The sequence below is a fragment of the Camelus ferus genome, chromosome 15, assembly GCF_009834535.1.
Source record: "Camelus ferus isolate YT-003-E chromosome 15, BCGSAC_Cfer_1.0, whole genome shotgun sequence".
Lineage (NCBI taxonomy): Eukaryota > Metazoa > Chordata > Mammalia > Artiodactyla > Camelidae > Camelus > Camelus ferus.
Window position 1 is genome coordinate 53,906,196 of NC_045710.1, and position 17,891 is coordinate 53,924,086.

Genomic DNA, 17,891 nt, shown 5'->3' on the forward strand with positions numbered 1-17,891 from the left:
TAGTAGGGTGTATGTATCTTTTGAATTAATGTTTTTGTTTTTCTCGGACACATGCCCAGGAATGAAATTGCTGAGCCATATGGTGGTTCTATTGTTACGTTTTTGAGAAACCTCCATATTGTTCTCCATGGTGGCTGCACCAATTTACATTCCCCCCAACAGTGTACAAAGGTTCCCTTGTCTCCACGTCCTTGCCGACATTTGTTATTGGTGCTCTTTTTGGTGATGGCCATTCTGACAGGTGTGAGATGATGTCTCACTGTGATTTTGATTTGCATTTCCCTGATATTAGTGATGCTGAACAATTTTTCATGTTCCTGTGGGCCATCTGCATTTCTTCTTTTGGAGAAATGTCTGTTCAGTTCTTCTGCTCATATTTTAAATGATTCGGTTGGTTCATTATTTACTTTTTAATTGAAGTGCAGTTGATTAAATATTTTGTATTAGTGTCTGGTGTGCAGCACGGATGGACTTGGAGGGCATTATGCTAAGTGAAATAAGTCAGACAGACAAAGACAAATACTGTAAAATATCACTTATATGTGGAATCTAAAAAATATACAACAAACTAGGGAATGTAACAGAAAAGAAAACAGACTCACAGATGTAGAGAAGGAACTAGTTCGTGGTTACCAGCGGGGAGAGGGGAGGGGGAGGGCCAGGATGGAGGTGGAGGATTAGGAGGTACAAAGTATCACGTACACAATGAGCCGCAAGGCTGTGTTGTACAGTGTAGGGAAAAGAGCCCATATTTTATAATCACTGTAAGTGGACTATAACCTTTAAAACATTGTGAATCTCTATATTGTATACCTGTAACATATCATACTGTACATCAACTATACTTCAATTAAAAATATGATATTACAAAATAAATACATAAACAAATTTTAAAAATGGTTAAAAATTTCACGTGTATGCATGTTTGTTTTAGGTTTAGATTTGTTCCTGTTCTAATGTCTGTTTCTCTGTCCCAACATCAACACCACATTGCCTTAATTACTGCAACTTTAGAATAAGCACAGCCACCCCTTCACCTATGTTTTTTTTTCTTCAGGAGTTCTTGAAACGTGGCTCATGTGACTGAGGAAATGAATTTTAAATTTTGTTTAATTTAAATTTAATTAAATTTAAGTAAAAGACATATACAATCCAGTTATTGGAAAACTTCTAAATATGTTTGAAATAAGTTGCACACATGAATCTAGTTTTTCAATTGTGAATTTTATGAAATCTAAATGAGACTGAATATTACCAATGAAAATTTACCATATGAATAGAAATAATGTGCCAAATACACACAGGATTTCAAATGACTTAGTACAAAAATGTAAAATAGTTAATTAATATATTTGTATTTATTATATTTTGAAATAACAATATTTTGAATATCTTGTTAAAATTAATTTTACTTGTTTCTTTTTACTTTTTAAAATTATGGCTGCCAGAAGATTTAAGATGATATTGTGCCTGGCTTATATGAAATTTAATGTTAATAATTATCTTCAAAAAATTTCTGAACAATTTAATAGCATATTTCTCAAAGACAATTTAAAAATTTACATTTCATTTCTTGGTCAGTCCTGGTATAGCTAATATAGATGCTTCCCTCCCTGAATCTGTCCTTCCCCACTCCTGGCTTTGTCACCTTTGATTTGCTTTCTGCCTTTATCCAATCCCCTCTACAAGCCTCTCAGCCTGAAAACCATCTCCTTTCTCTGAGAAACAGTTTCCTTTCTTTAAGGGGAGGTTTGCACCTCTTGGTTCCTGCCCATGTTCTAGAATGCCTAGCAGGTCCACTCAGATGAGCACAGACGTTCTCTTCTGCTCAGTATCACAGGTTGGGAGGATGGGCTCTCGTCATGCAAACTGGAGGTTTTGGGTCCTTGGGGTCTTGTTGCAGTTCCCCATCATAAAGGGCCTCAGGCTGGCACCTATGGAAAAACACATAAGACAAAGACGATGTTAGTTTTCTTCGAAGACCATTCAGCCTAAACCATTTGTCTTCTATTTGCATGTCTAGTCCTTTAGACTCAGTGGGTCCATTTTCATGGTGCTGAAAAGGATTTGGGTCTTCCCTGTATCACTACCAAATTCTACTTGAGGCCTGGCATCTTCATATGAAAACTCAGCACATCTGTTAAAGGTTGTTAAAGCACTCAAGGATGCCGATTCTCAACATTTCTATTCAACATAGTACTGGAAGCCCCAGCCACAGCAATTGGAAAAGAAAAAGAAATAGAAGGGATCCAAACTGGAAGGGCAGAGGTAACACTGTCACTGTATGCAGATAACAGGATACCCTGTGTAGAAAACCCTAAAGACTCCACACAAAAACTGTTGGAACTAATAAAGGAATTCAGCAAGGTAGCAGCATACAGGAGCAATACACAGAAGTCTGTTGCCTTTCTTTACACTAACAATGACATATCAGAAATAAAAAAAAATCCCATTTAAAATTGCATCTAAAAAAAAATACACAAAAAAACCCTAGGAATAAATCTAACCAAGGATGTGAAAGACCCATATGCTGAGAACTATAAAACACTGATAAAGGAAACTGAAGATGATACAAAGAATTGGAAAGATATCCCCTGCTTTTGGATTGGAAGAATTAATATTATTAAAATGATCATATTACACAAAGCTATCTACCGATTTAATGCAATCTTTATCAAGTTACCCATGACATTTTTCACAGAGCTAGAACAAATAATCCTAAAACTTATATGGAACCACAAAAGACCCAGAATTGCTAAAGCTGTACAAACATTGCTAAAAGAACAGAGCTGGAGACATAAACTTTCCTGACTTTAGACAATACTACAAAGCTACAGTAATCAAAACAGCATGTTTTGGCACACACACACACACACACACACACACACAAAAAGACATATAGATGAATGGAACAGAATAGAGAGCCCAGAAATAAACCCACACACCTATGGTCACTTAATCTTCAACAAAGGGCGTGAGAATACACAATGGAGAAAAGACAGTCTCTTCAGCAAGTGGTGCTGGGAAAGCTGAACAGCCCCATGTAAACCAATGAAGTTAGAACACTCCCTCACACTATACAGAAAAATAAACTCAAAATGGCTTATAGACTTAAATATAAGACATGGCACTAAAAAAGCTCCTAGAAGAGAACATAGGCAAAGCATTCTCAGACACAAATTGTAGTGATACTTTCACAGATCAGCCTCCCAAGGCAAAAGAAATCAAAGCCAAAATAAACAAATGGCACCTAATCAAACTTAAAAGCTTTTGCACTCAGAAGACAGCTCCAGCTCAAATTAAAAATATATACTTGAAAAAATTTCAAGGCAGATCAATAGGTACTGATATGGACAACCTCCAAGATGTATTGTCCATTGGAGATAAAAACAAGGTTCAGGACAATGTACACAGGAAGCTGTTTTTTGTATCTAAAATGCTTACATTTTCAGAGACTGACTCTGGAACCACAAACAAAAATACTGGCATCAGATTTCTTTGGGTAAGGGCCTTGGGGATGGGGTGAATGAGAAACGTACCTCTGTTTTTAAAAATGTGCTTATTCACAGTAATCAAAAGCTAGAAACCACCCAAAAGTCCATGAATGGTTGAATGGATAAACGAAATGTGGTCTATCCATACAATGGAATGTTGTTCAGCTTTGAACAGGAAATGATGACACCTGCTACAAGGTGAATGAAGTTTTGAAGACATAAGCCAGACACAAAGGACAAATAATGTATGATTCTATTCATATGAAGTACTTAGAATAAATAGTCAAATTCATACAGAAAGAAAGTGGAATGCTCGTTACCAGGGACTAGCGTGGAGGAAGAAAAGGGAGTTAGCGTTTAGAGGTTGCAGAGTTTCAGGATGGACGGATGAGAACGTTCTGGAGATGGACAGTGATGATGGTTGTGCAATAATGTAAATGTACTAGGTGCCAATGAACTGTACACTTAAAAATGGTTCAAATGGTAAGTTTTATGTTCTGTATGTTTAATCACAATAAAAATATGTGTACACAGTGCCTTTAAATTTATTTTTTAAACCCTTTCTCTTTAATTGAAAGAGATGGAGGCCATTTCTACTTAAATTATAGATGCCTTTGATATGTGGCCCAGGTGAATCCTACAGATACACCTGCTCATACATGGAATGTCACATGTACATTGCAGCATTGTTTGCAATAGCAAAAGAGTAGAAATAAAGTATCCCACTTGAAAAGGCTGGTTAATTGTGTGTATCCATGCAGCAGAGTACCCCGCAGCTGAAAAACTGAATGAGGAAGATCTCTGTTTACTGATTTAGAAAGAGCTCCAGGATATATAGTTAAGTGAACGAATGTAAGATACAGCTGTACACAGTATGCTGCCTTTGGCATAAAAAATGGGAGGAGTCATAGGAAGAACACTCTTGGACATAAATCACAGCAATGTATTTTCTGAACTAGCTCCTAGAGTAATGGAAATAAAAGCCAAAATAAACAAATGGGATCTAATTGAAATTAAAAGCTTTTACACAGCTAAGGATACCATCAGCAAAACGAAAAGACAACCTACAGTATGGGAGAACATATTCGCAAATATTGTGCAAATGATGTGACCGACAAGGGCTAATTTCCAAAATATACAAACAGCTCATACACCTTAATATAAAAAAAAACCAAGTAACCCAATTAAAAAATGGTCAGATGACCTAAATAGACATTTCTCCAAAGAAAACACAGAGATGGCCAACAAGCACATGAAAAGATGCTGAACATCACTAATTGTTAGAGAAATGCAAATCAAAACTACAATGACATATCACCTCACACCAATCAGAATGGCCATAAGTCCACGAACGATAAATGCTGGAGAGGGTGTAGAGAAAAAGGAATCCTCCTACGCTGTTGGTGGGAATGTAAATTGGTGCAGCCACTATGGAGGACAGTATGGAGGTTCCTTAAAAACCTAAAAATAGACTTACCATATGATCCAGCAATCTCACTCCTGGGCATTTATCCAGAGAAAAATATAATTCAGAAAGACACATGCACCCCAGTGTTCACAACAGCACTATGTACAATAGCCAAGACATGGAACAGCCTAAATATCCATCAACAGATGACTAGATAAAGAAGATGTGGTGTATTTCTACAATGGAATACTACTCAGCCATAAAAACTGACAACATAATGCCATTTGCAGCAACATGGAAGTTCCTGGTTTCTGGAGAATGTCATTCTAAGTGAAGTAAGCCAGAAAGAGAAAGAAAAATACCATATGAGATCGCTCATATGTGGAATCTAAAAAAAAAAAAGCAAAGAAATTTTTTTTAAAAGAAAAAGAACAAAGAAGAAGAGATCTCAAACAACCCTACTTTAAAAAGAAAAAAGATTTTAAAAAAAGTAATCAGCTCAGTCTTTTGCTAGATTAGGAATTTGGAATTAACAGACACTATTATCTATTAAATATATAACCATACACTCCCAGGTCCTTGATAACCTAGTTCAACCTGAATCCTTTCTCTTTTTTCCTCTAAGCAACCCATGGAAGCCTCTGTAATTCTCATCTTATAAAATAATTCGTTTAAAGGCGGTTTGAAAGTTACTGGTTAAACCTGTCATTAGCCACCATGCCAGTTCTCTCTTCTTCTTTAATTTAAAAAGAAAATGATTATATGATTTGAAATCAAAGTTACATAAAATAATCACAATGCAAACAGTAACAAAATTTGAAAGCCAGTGCTTTACTCTAACATGAAAAGATCAAGAAATGTGCTTTCTAGATTACTTTCATTCGCTCTCATTCACCAATAACCCTGTAAGACTAGAGAATGTAGCTGTGAGAGAGCTTCCGAAAGTCTCCCCAGCACCTCGGCAACTACCAGGGAATAACTCAGGCCTTCATGAGCCTTATTTGAAGTATCTAGACGCCATCTGTGCATCTTCCTTGCTCAGAAATTCTCCCATTTCTTGAACTCCAAGGTAAGATGTCTGATTCATGTGAGATCCCTGTCATTTTAACATCACCAGTCATTTCCCCTTAATGTTCAAAATTAACAATCAAATAGTACTTGTACTCATCGTTTCATCTACATTTTGAGACAAAAATCTTCAAAAGGCAGGTCATCAAAGGGCAATAATTGAAACTTGTCAAAACTACACTTTCCCTTAGAGCAAGTTTCGTCACTAGGGTCCCCTGCGTCCCCCACCTGGACAGGCAGAGTGTGGGAGTGGCCCACGACCGCAGGGCTCCCGCTGCCTTCCTGCTTTGACGCGTACCCAGAGGGCTCTCTGCTAGGCTTCCACATTCAGGCGACACGTTTTCACACAGGCTAGATTTTCTTAACACACCAAACTACTGTGCCTTCTGCTGACCCACTTATTTTTCCAACAGAAATGATCATAATACAAAATACTGTAATCACTGTATTCTAAGTGTGAATCCTATTAAATTTCCAATCATCAGATCACATTAATCTTCATGTACTTCTAAGGTCATATTCTCTTCTCTCCCAAACTGAGTGACATAGAGACACCCAAGGACAAAGTATTAGGCAAACTCAAAAAAAAAAAAGTGTATTTCTTAACACCCAGTAAGGGATCCTTGCTTTTATTTAGAGAATACATGGTTTCATGTATGTTCAAAACATCTAGTCCTAACACACAGTCCCCAGAGAGACTGTCGTCAGATCAAGACCAGCGTAATGAATAGTAACTGCCCCACTGGCTACTATCAGACAGCTTCAAGGGTCAGTTCTGCCTGGCAGGGGGCGTGGAGCAGCGCCCTTGGCCAGGCCTAGTAGCCGGTTCTTGGCAGGACCTGAGAAATGAGAGAACTAGGGTACAGTGACATCGAATGTGAACACAATAATCGAATTCATGATCCTAGCCAAGTGAGTTTTAGACAGTAATGTCACTACTAGCACAAATACTGAGGAAGGGTACGTGCTGCACTTCACAGGACTAAGACCTACCGAAGAAAGTGTAACTTAATACACCTGCTCAGAAATCAGATTCGAGATCTTCATAAAGTTTTCAAGTTCGAAAGCTTCAGGAAACTTGTCGAAAGAAAACCTTTGCAAAATCACCAACTGCCATGTATTTCATTAAGATTTACACTGACGTCCTGAGTTAAGAACAAGTCTAATCGAGTGTGACGAGACCTGCAACGTCACAGCAATGAGCAGACTATGAAGAACTCTGCAGTAGGGTTCTTCATGCAGCAACGGCCAGCTAAGGCGATGAAAGAAGTTTCCAGACTGTCAGACGTATGACTGATACACACCTGTTTGGGTACAATTTATCTTTTCTGATTTGGAATTTTCTTTGCAATCAGTCTCTTCTTTAGGAGTCAAAGGTGCATTAATTTCTTCCTCATCTTCAAAATCAGAAAATGTAATTTTCTGAAGAAAATAGTTTTAAAAAATACAAGGACTGTCAAATAGTGTCAAGTCAAATTCCAGGAAAAGATTGTTGACATCCAAAATAAGTCTGCAGAAAAGTGATTTAGTTAAACATAAAGATACTTCTAAGAACATACTTTTGGGGGCAAAGATTTAATGAGAATACAATTCATAAGATTTAGGTTTATTTTGTGTCTGGTACTTTCAAATAGTTATGAGCTTTATATCTTTTAATATTTTGCATTAACCAACTACAAATTCCTAGTGTTATTTAAAAGATTTCATATCTTTAAAAGACACTTTAATTACTTGATTTTTAAAGACAAAAATCTCATACTGCTTACTTACAAAAGGCAGCACTTTGTGAAATCCAGACACTCAAACAAAAGGTTGGATTTTGCTTATTTTTTTAAGTTGATTTTTTGGGGTCTTTATAGGTGTCTCTACTGTAACCCGTGAGCAGTGCTCATGAAAAGTTGGTCTCTGACCCCTCTCTCAGGTGAATACGAGCCTTAAATGACCTCTACTGTTCCCCATTCCCAGGCACTTCTCAGCTCAAGTCCCAGCTTGCATCTCGATGGCTTTGCAGCAGAAGGAAAAGCTGTGTCTGTGTCAACATGATGCCATCAGACTACTTGTGGTGAGAGTGGGCAGGGACTATCCGGCCAGGACCTCTTCGTCCATTTTTAATTTGTTGTTTATAGCCCTTCAATCAAAGGATTGACTGAGACTGAAGTGGGCTGTGGGCTGTAGATGAGGAACGGCCTTTTCAGAGTGAAACTGATCATGCTAGAAATAAACATAATCTTACTTGTATCTCAAAAAGTAGATCACATTCAGAGACAGGATGGCCTGATGGGAGAAAGACTGCAGGAGGTACTAGAGAGTCTGCATCTGGAATGACTGTCCTTCAGTCTTCTCTTAGAATGGAGGGGACAACTTGAGTGTAATTAGCAAAGAAAGTCTGCAAATGAGTAAGTTAAATACAGATGCTTTCTGTGAGACCTACTTAACAGAATATCCCCACTTTAGTTCACAGGGAATACAAGGGCGGAACAGCACGGGCACTGCGACTTAGGCGGGTAAGCTAGGGTAGCTGGTTAAGTATGTCAATGTCTATATTCTGAGGCTGAGAAGCTCACCTCCTTTCTCTTCCATATGTGGAAGAACCCTGCCTGGGGTTTTCTGAGTATCAGAAGACATAATTAAATTCAAAACAGTTACCGAGAAATTACTTTGCATTAGACAAATCCTAGGCTCTAGGACCAATGTCAAATGATTAAGATTCTAATAGTCCAGGTGAGACTCATTGAATTTTAAGAACCTCAGCGATTAGTTTTGCTTAAGTAAAGATGATAAACAAGGAGAGAGGAGACATGGGAGGGTATGACCATAAACTCAGACAACTACTTAGGGTTTGGGAACTAACTGAAGTCAATGGAAGGGGAGGTAGTGTTTGTGTCACTACAAAGAAGCAGTGTAAGAACAGCTCTGGTGGGACAGCAAAATGCTTAGGAGCCTAACCAGGGGCCAGAAGGCTTGGATTCAATTCCTGGTTCTATCACTGTCAGCTATAGAACCGTCAGCAGGTCACAAACCCTCTTTGCCTCGTTTTTCCCATCTGTAAAGTGGGGATGATCGTAGTATATGTTTCAGAGGGTTGCTGATTATGTTTAGTAATAATAATTATCTTTGTTAGTATTATTATTGCATGTGTTACACTTATTCTGAACCAAAAGTTAATAAAGCCAAATACTACTTCTGATTAAGAAAAGTGAAGTGTTAATCTAATATACACTTTTTAAAACTATATTTTGCTAGTTGCACTTAGTAACTGAACAGTCTACAGGCAAACACTGTATGTCCAACGTATAAATGACCAACCCCCTCTGCAGGAACCTGTCATAAATAAGCTAGGTTTGAAGCAAGAAAATGTCATTGGTCGCCACACAGAGAAATGAGATAGACAAGAAACAGAAGGAAGGAAAGCAGCGGGTCAGAGAGTCAGAAAGGGATATGAAGGCAAGCTGTGTTCACATGAAAAGTGAAACAAAAAAATCCAGTTAAGAAACTGGTTCTCGTATGAGAAACAGAGATAATAATACCCAGCTCTTAACACTGGAAAATAGTAAGAGTGTTAATTTTTATTGTTCTGATCTTTTTGACAGGAAGCTGTCACCCATTCAAGGTACTATGTCTACTATTATATTCTATACCCTTGCAACTTTGAAAATATTACTTGCATAAATAGTAAATAACTAAATAATACTCAATGTAAAAGATCTAAAAGATACACTTGGAAACATTTTCATTCTCTGTTGGAAAATCTGGCTGAAAGTTTTAATTTAACTATGATGTAATCCAGAGGACTTTCTCCTCTGCCATCTTGAATTTCAAGGACTTTGTAAATGATGAGTCGACGGGACAAAATATATGAAACAACTGTTCTCAGACACTGGACAACCAGCAGCACAAAAATATGATTCCTAAGCAAAGATAAACCAGTGAGCTGAGTACCTGAAGGTATGCATACTCTGGAGCGCTGAGCAGGGAGGGGGAGATCAGGACAGCCTCACGTGTTAAGGAGACAGAGATAAGAGTACAGAAAAGATAAGGTGATGAGAATCCACAGGGCAGCAATAAAGAGAGGAGGCACCTATGTAGAAACAGAGCACTAGAAATCCGCATGGGGTCCCCTTGAGTCTTTCCTGAAAACTAAGTCATTTATACGCAGGTTGAGCAAAGAACGTCTGAAAAGCTGCTGGCTGGACAATTCCCAGAGTTCACATGGGTAAGGAGACTCTGAAGCTCTAACCAACTTCAGTGGAAAAAAAATTCTTGTTGTTCAGCAGAGGCATTCAGTAGAAACCTCTGAGAAGCTATGCGTTGGAAGCAGTGTCAAGTTCTACTAGAATAAAAACTACTCTGGACTCCCCATAACAAAGCATAAGAAAAGCCTTGAAAGGATCAAGCCACCTGCCAGCACAAAGCTCAACACTCTTTAAAAGAAGGAAATAAAATCTAGACACTCAACAATGTAAAAATCTACAATACATACAACACACAATTTAAAAAATCACCAGAATTACAAGGAGGAAAAAGTGACCACAATTAGGAGAAGAAGCGGTCAATAGAAAGAGACCCAGAAATGAACGAATACTGGGATCAGCAGAATGTGCACAACGTTGAAGACCTGAAAAAAAAACAAACAAAAAAGAACATGAGCAAACATACTAAAGAGATGGGAAAAAACATCCAAAAGAACTTCCATAGAGAAAGAAAAAATAATCATTCAATGAATTAACAAAAAATTAAAGAAAAAAAATCAGTGAACTTGAAGACATAGCAATAAAAACTGAAGCAAAGAGGAAAAAATGCTTTAAAAAAATGAAAGTCTTAGTGACCTGAGGGACAAAATGTAACTTTCTAATATACTTGTAGTTAGGATCAGAAAGCAAATGATACTTGAAGAATTAATGGCAAAAACATTTTTCATTTTGATGGAAACTATAAATTCACAGATCAATTGATGCTCAACCACCTCCAAACAGGATAAATGCAAGAAAAGCACACCAAGATACATCATAATCAAACTGTCACAAAATTGGCATAAGGAGAAAATTTTCAAAACAGTGGGGTAAAAAGACGCAATATGTACAAAACCACAATAATAGGAATTACCACTGACTTCTCATGAGAAATAATGTTAGGGGACAAGAGAATGAGATAATTAAGTTGCTCAAAGAAAAAAAAACTACCTAATATTTTAAATCAAGCAAAAATGTTCTTCAAAAACAGAGGCAAAATATGTTTTCAGACAAATGAACACTGAGAAAATTTATTCCTAGTAGACCCGCACTATAAGAAATCTTGTTAAAGGAGGTTCTTCATGCTGAAGAAAAATACTAGATAGAAACTTAAAATAATACTAGATAGCAACTATTTTAAAGATGCTAAGAGAATAGATCTTAAAAGTTCTCATAACAAGAAAAAATAATTTTCTTGTAATTATGTAAGGTGACAGATGTTAACTAGACTTATTGGGGTGATCATTTCACAATGTATAGAGATATTAAATCACTATATTGTACACCTGAAACTAATACAATGCTATATAAACCAACTATATCTTATTTTAAAAAGTAAAACAAGAAAGAAATTCAAATCTACATGAAGGAATGCAAGTCACTGGGAATGGTAAATATGTGGATAAATATAAATTTTTATATAAGCATAAACTTTTAATCTTCCTTAAAAGTAAAAAAAAAAATGGTAACAGACTGTTAAAAACAACAACAACAACAACAATAATAATAACAACAATAATAATACATCATGGGGTTTCTAAGATATATAGAAAAATGTATGCCAAAAATAGCAAAAAGATTGGAGGTAGTTGATGGTTGTTAAGACTCATATAAAGTGGTATAGTGTTATTTGAAATTAGACTCTAACAAGATAAAGATGCATATTGTGAATCAAAGGACAACTAAGAGAAAACACAGCAGAGAAGTGCAACTGACAGGCCAAGACAAGGGCTAAGACGGAATGCTATAAATACAAATCCAAAAAAATACAGGACAAAAGGAATAACAAAAAAAGATGGAAAGATAAAAATTAATGGCAAAACAGGAAATAACCATACCAGTGAGTATATTTTTGCAAAGGGTACAAACATCTCAATGGAAAGTCAGAGATTGTCAGATTGGATATAAAAGCAAAACTCAGCTATATGCTATCTACAAGAAAACCAATTTAAATATAAAAACAGACACATTAAAAGTTGGAAGATGGAAAAAGATACCCCTCCCTAACCATGCTTTGGAGATACTTGTCCTGGCTTTACAGATTCCCCTGGTCCAAGCATAAAAATCCCTTTTCTGTCTTCTCCATGGGTCTATTACCCACTCCCAATAAATGAGGCAGCAGTGCACTTACAATTCCTTAGTAGTTCAGCCTGTAACATAGGCAACTCACCCTACCTGTTCAAGCTCTTTCCAAAGTAATACAATTTTCCTTTTAAGTATTTTTCTCTTATCAATGTCCTTACTGAAAGCTATATTATCTTTTCAAATACTTTAAATTTTAAACCCAGTGAAATTACCTGCCAGTTCTTAGTGTTTTAATTCATTCTCTTGTTTATCTTCAGTTAGTTCCATGTTAGCTTGATTACTAAAACAAATTTACTTAACTGAGCATTGCATGTTAACAGTACATTTCCGTGCAATCCTTTGTGGAAATTTAAAAAACGTCTCTAACAATACAAATGTCCTCCCAAGCACTCCTGTCAAAAGCTAAATATTTGGAAGCTATGAGGAAACTGTTTTGAAAATAAAGCAGTAGCTGCCCAGACTCAGTGACGCTCTCCTGTCAAGCAGCCCACCGCACAGATGGACAGCCACCATGGACCTCGCGAACCTTGCGGGGCATGGGAAACCCAGGCAAAAAACCGTGACATTCTGGTACTTCTTTTGTGGTAAGAAATAAAATCCTTTTGCTTCTGCCCCAGAAATCTTGCATCTACTGTCAGCAGCCACAAAACTGGCAGGCTGACTTGTTGGCTTGGAAGAAGAGTAAAAACCTCAGACCCCACACAGTTCATGACAGTCATTGCTTTGTCCACCGTGTAAAAAATCTACGCGTCGTGAGAACAGGCACTCTCATAACCGGAGGCTGTGAGTCTCCTGCCACTTTGTCTAATTATAGTTTGGTGTTCTTAAAGGTGTTCTTAAAATCTTAAACTGTAATCTGACTTCCATTTATATTTTAAAAAATTAAATGAAAAACTGAAACTGAGGAAATTAAAGAGATCAGGTTTCACCAAAGTCTTGAGAATGCCAAAGGTCTACGGCACTTTCAGAGCACCAGCTCAGTCAACCAGCAGGATTCCCAAGACAGATGAGGTCTCTTGATCAGCGTCAGGGCCGACCACACACAAAGGCAGGACACAAGCCCAGTCAGTCTTCACTGCCTGGTTCCTCCTTCCCTTTCTGGTCCGATCTCCCCTGAGTTTACAAGAGCTACCTGGGTTCTCTTATCTACCTTATATGTGGAAAATCACTTAATAAATTACTTTCTTAGTTAGGTCTTTTGGGCAAAGTGCTATTAGATTAAATAGTATCTCAGGCATGAAATTTCAGATATTTGGAGGCTCTCAAATACAATACAAATCAACATGTTCCATATGTATATATGTATACGTATATATGTGTATGTATACACACACACACACACGAAACTCCAACCAAAATAATGAACAGAGAGAGTTAAAAATAAGATTTAACTTTTGCCTGTTAAAATATCAACACATTTAAGTCCATGCATAGACCAGCCTTTGAAAAATACAGAAAGACACAAAAATCATTTAATGATTAGTGTATATTATACTTATATTACGCACGTATTCCTTAATCTTGAATAATCCGTGGAAGATATTAAGCCTTTCTCAAAAAATTGCTCCTTTTCCTCTTGTTCTTCTACTGCATCCAATCCTAATCCAAGAACACTGTGATTGAGCTCAGAAACTACTATATCTAAACGAAAAGCACAAATATATTTTATTAACATACAGAGTTTTGATAAAATTAATTTAATGATACATCTATTGACATTATATAAAAAAACTTGAAAAATTTAAAACATATTTTACTCTTACCCACCAAGTAAGTATAGTTTTACATTCACAACATGTAAAGATATAAGGCTTCTCCAGAGGTGTAATTTTAAACCTTCTAGGAAGATATTAAATCTGTCTACATACCTCAGTAAAGGAGGCTCCACAATAGTTATAAATTAATTTTTCTAAAAATTCTAATTATAAGCATAGTAACCTGTCAACTCATGGCCCTCACATTTCTTACCAGTGGGTTCTAAGCTGTCAATCCTTAAGACAGAAGTTCCACTGCCCTTAAGAAACTGAATCCCTTCAGACTCCTCTTCTATTTCCATAATAGTCTTCTTTGTTTTCAAATAGCTCACATTTGTTCCAAGCAGTCCTAGGGATGGGATTTAATATAGTTGGATATTTATATTAAGAAAACTGTTTTGACTATTATGCATGGGCGGGGGCAGCGACACCGACAGTGGGAAATGGGAGCAAATCCCCGCTCTAGCATGGGGCAGCCCCAATCCTGCCGTCGCCTGAGCACACCCCGACTGCCTCCCAGGAGCAGGCTGACAGAGAGAAATTCTTTCCAGGAAGCTGGGGCAGCAGAGGCTGCCCCCAAGCCAGGCAGCGGGGGAGATGGGAGCAAGTCGACTGGCTCTCCCAGGGCAGCCCGCCGCCTGCTGTCCATCCCGGGGCCGGGCTGCCCCCTCCCTCCCGGCAGCACCATCAAGCACCCAAGGCCCACTGGCGAGAGGTTTGCAGCCCGGGACCACCCTGACCCATGGGCTCAGAAGAGGCACTGGGCACGGGGAGAGGGGTGGGGGCGTGGGGGTGGGGCCGGACACCCAGGCAGGAATTGGAACGGCCTGCAGCCCCCGCCCGCCCCGGCCGGGAACCTGGGACACAGGGCTGTGTGCCCCCACTCTGCCCAGTATCCCTGTCTGGCGGCTGTCGCCGAGGTGATCGGAACCCGGACCGCCCCGCCCCCGCGAGGTGAGGGGTGAGGGGGTCCGCTGGGGTATGGGTGCACTCCGGGTGTGGGGGATGCCGCGGTGAGGGGTCGCTGGGAATGGAAGTGACTCGGCTGAGGGTTGGGGGTTAATTCCTGGGTGAAGGGTGAGGGGACTACTTCTGGATGGTGGGGGGACCTGGGGTGACGCAGGAGAGGTCCGCTTGGTTTGTGGGGGCTGTAGCTTAGGACGTAGCGGGGCGCAGACGGGGGCGAGGACTTAGGGGTGAGGAGAAGGAGCCTTGTCTTGAGGGTCCGATCAGTCCGGGACCGGGCCTGGCAGGGGGTGGGGAGGCAGTGACTGGGTTAGGGTGGGCGAGCAGGGGGAGTGGGGCTGGGAGTGGGGCTGGGGAATGTGGCCTGGCCCGGGGCGGTGGTGGTTCTAGTTGGGTGCTGGGATCCTGTGGGGTGCGGGGTGGGGGCGTTGGGGTTGGGGACCTGGCCAGCCCTGGCCGCGGAGTGGGCCCGCCCCGCCGCCCCGCCGCCCCGCCGCCCCGCCGCCCCGCCGCCCCGCCGCCCCGCCGCCCCGCCGCCCCGCCGCCCCGCCGCCCCGCCCGCAGGGACCCTGCCGCAGGAGCCGCAGCCTAGCGTCCGTGCTGAGGGTAGGAGGGGGAGGGGCGCGCACCGACACGCACGCCGGCGCGCGCGGACGCGGGAGCGCGCCCAGAGCGTGTGGAAGCTGGGCGGGAGCCGGGTGCCCCCGGACCGAGCTTCCTGAGGAGGAAGGCGGCCCGGGTTCTGGGCCGCCCGCCGCCTGCTGTCGCCTGTGCTGCCGTCGCCGGGCAGGTAAGGGGGCGCTGGTGCGGGCGCGCAGGTCGGGAGTCGGCGGGTGAGGCCTGGGCTGTGCAGCTGGGGAGGCGCACAGGGAGGGCTGCGGAGGTGAGGCCCAGGCCTCGCGGCCCGTTAGGACCCTGAGGCGGGTCCCAGGCCCGCCGCCCTGGTTGGGATGCCCCCCCAACATTAGTATTTACTGAACCCCGCGTCTTTCTTGGCAGCCGCTCATATGCGGGTTTGGGAGAGTGGGAGCAGCCCCGGGAGGTGGGAGGGCGCTGGACGGCCCCGGAGCACCTCAGACTGGCCCTCAGGCCACGGCCTTCCCGCGCAGGTGGGCCCGCCTTGGGAGCGGAGGCCGCCCCGGACCCTGTGGGGCACCAGCGAGCTGCGGCAGAAGAAGGGGCGAGGCCCGGCCTTTGGGAGCTTGTTAGCCTGCCCCCGAGATCCAAAGCTTTTGACAAGTGTGTTTTTCGTCTTCTGAGGAATCTCCCTCCTGTTCTCCACAGTGGCTGCACAAAACTACATTCCCACCAACAGTGTGGGAGGGTTCCCTTTTCTCCACAGCCTCTCCAGCATTTATCCTTTGTGGACTTGAATGATGACCTTTCTGACTGGTGTGAGGTGATACCTCATAGTAGTTTTGATCTGCATTTCTCTATTAATTAGCGATGTTGAGCATCTTTTCCTGGGTCTGTTAGTCATTTACCTCCTCTCTTTTACAGCCTCAGATTTGATTCTTCCTTTCCCAGCCCACGTTCACTTCCCTGGCTCTCGCGATAGTTCACTGCTGCTTGATCATTGCCTTCTAGCTCCCGTCTATCCTCCTTGTACCTGTGTCTCCCAGCAGGGCACTTTTGATCTTTGGACTGGGATAGTTCTTTTTTCTCCAGGATTCTTGCAAATAGCAGGATGCCTGCCATCTGTGACCTCCCCCTAGAACTGCAGCCATGTTCCCACAGTCCTGGTGACAGACACTAACGTCTGGGGAATGGTCGTGCTCCCAGTCTGCTCATACCTCCACACTGGGTTTTGCCAAGTACAGCTTCCGTTGTCCCTTTGCTTCCTCGTTTAAACATCTTCAGCGGATTTCCACTGACAGTGAAGAAGACAGAGCTGTCTGTTTATCCCCCAGTTTTACTTCCCATTTCTGCCTGCCTTGGAGGTTGTGCTCAGTACTTTCTGTGCTTCTCAGCCGCCTGTTTGCTTTTGCCACACCCTGCTCTTAGATGGCCTCTGTCTGTTTCTCTGACTCAAAGTCTCCTATGCCCTCCTAGATGTAGTTGAAATGTTAATTCTGCAGTGAAACCATCCCTGATCACACCCTGTCTCCCAGATAAGAAGGGATCTCTCCTTATTCGGAATCTCCCTTTTTGCCTTGTGGTGTGGAAACTGAAGGGAGACAGGGACAGTCTGATCCACGTTTGTGTTCCCTGCATCTCTGTCCTCGGTCCTGCCGTAAGGTCATGCTCAAGAAATACTCCTCGAAATAAACTGAATGGGAGGTCCAGTGAATCCTGCTATGCTGCCTCTGTTCATGATAATTGACTTCTCACCCACCTACTATAAAATTTTCAGAGAAGTGTCATGAGAGGTTTTATATATATAGTTCCAGAGTGAAGTTTTAACGCCAAATCTACTCCGTTCTGAAAGATACATTTGTTCTTTCGTTTTACATCATTAAACTCCTTTTAGTAGTAAGCTCACACATTTTCAGCTCTTCATCACGAGTTTGATCTGTTTTTCCTGCAATCTCAATTTGAGAAGCTGAGTAGAAGGAATGAAACCTGCTTCTAAGGTGTCCTACTAAATGGCCAAGGGTAACTGAAGCACGTCTTTGAAATTAAGTGTGACACCCCCCCCAACCATTAATCCATCAAATTTTGCCAATGACACAGCAAAACATATTGGCGTTTTGGGCATCTCTAGTGATTACCTGTGAACACGTATCTTTACCATTTGGACTGTGCTTCTGGTTTTCCTCATCACGCTCCATGGGGTTTACACCTGGGTCTGGGTGGCTCCTGGTTTAGAGCTGGCAGGTGGCTGGAGCCTCTGATTTGGTCCTACCGTGGAACGGCTCCTGGCCCGTTTTCCTCTTCCGGGCTTCTC

At 41.2% G+C, this 17,891-nt stretch overlaps 1 protein-coding gene and 2 long non-coding RNA genes across 3 annotated transcripts in view; 1 reads left to right on the plus strand and 2 right to left on the minus strand.

Moving 5' to 3' along the window:
* Window positions 1-1,224: 1,224 nt before the first annotated feature.
* Window positions 1,225-9,004, minus strand: LOC116669049. Its single transcript, XR_004326422.1, has 3 exons — window positions 8,204-9,004; window positions 7,275-7,392; window positions 1,225-1,934 (listed from the first exon to the last, which is right to left on the minus strand). It is a non-coding gene; the product is annotated as an uncharacterized LOC116669049 (long non-coding RNA).
* Window positions 9,005-13,788: 4,784 nt separating this feature from the next.
* On the minus strand, window positions 13,789-15,536 carry LOC116669047. Its single transcript, XR_004326420.1, has 3 exons — window positions 15,148-15,536; window positions 14,253-14,387; window positions 13,789-13,925 (listed from the first exon to the last, which is right to left on the minus strand). It is a non-coding gene; the product is annotated as an uncharacterized LOC116669047 (long non-coding RNA).
* An 82-nt stretch (window positions 15,537-15,618) lies between these two features.
* The window catches only part of LOC116669042 (collagen alpha-1(IX) chain-like), a 28,649-nt gene continuing 26,376 nt past the window's right edge, over window positions 15,619-17,891 (plus strand). The window contains exon 1 of the mRNA XM_032497872.1: window positions 15,619-15,794. The gene's annotated coding sequence lies outside the window, so the exon portion shown is untranslated. The remainder of the gene's footprint in view (window positions 15,795-17,891) is intronic.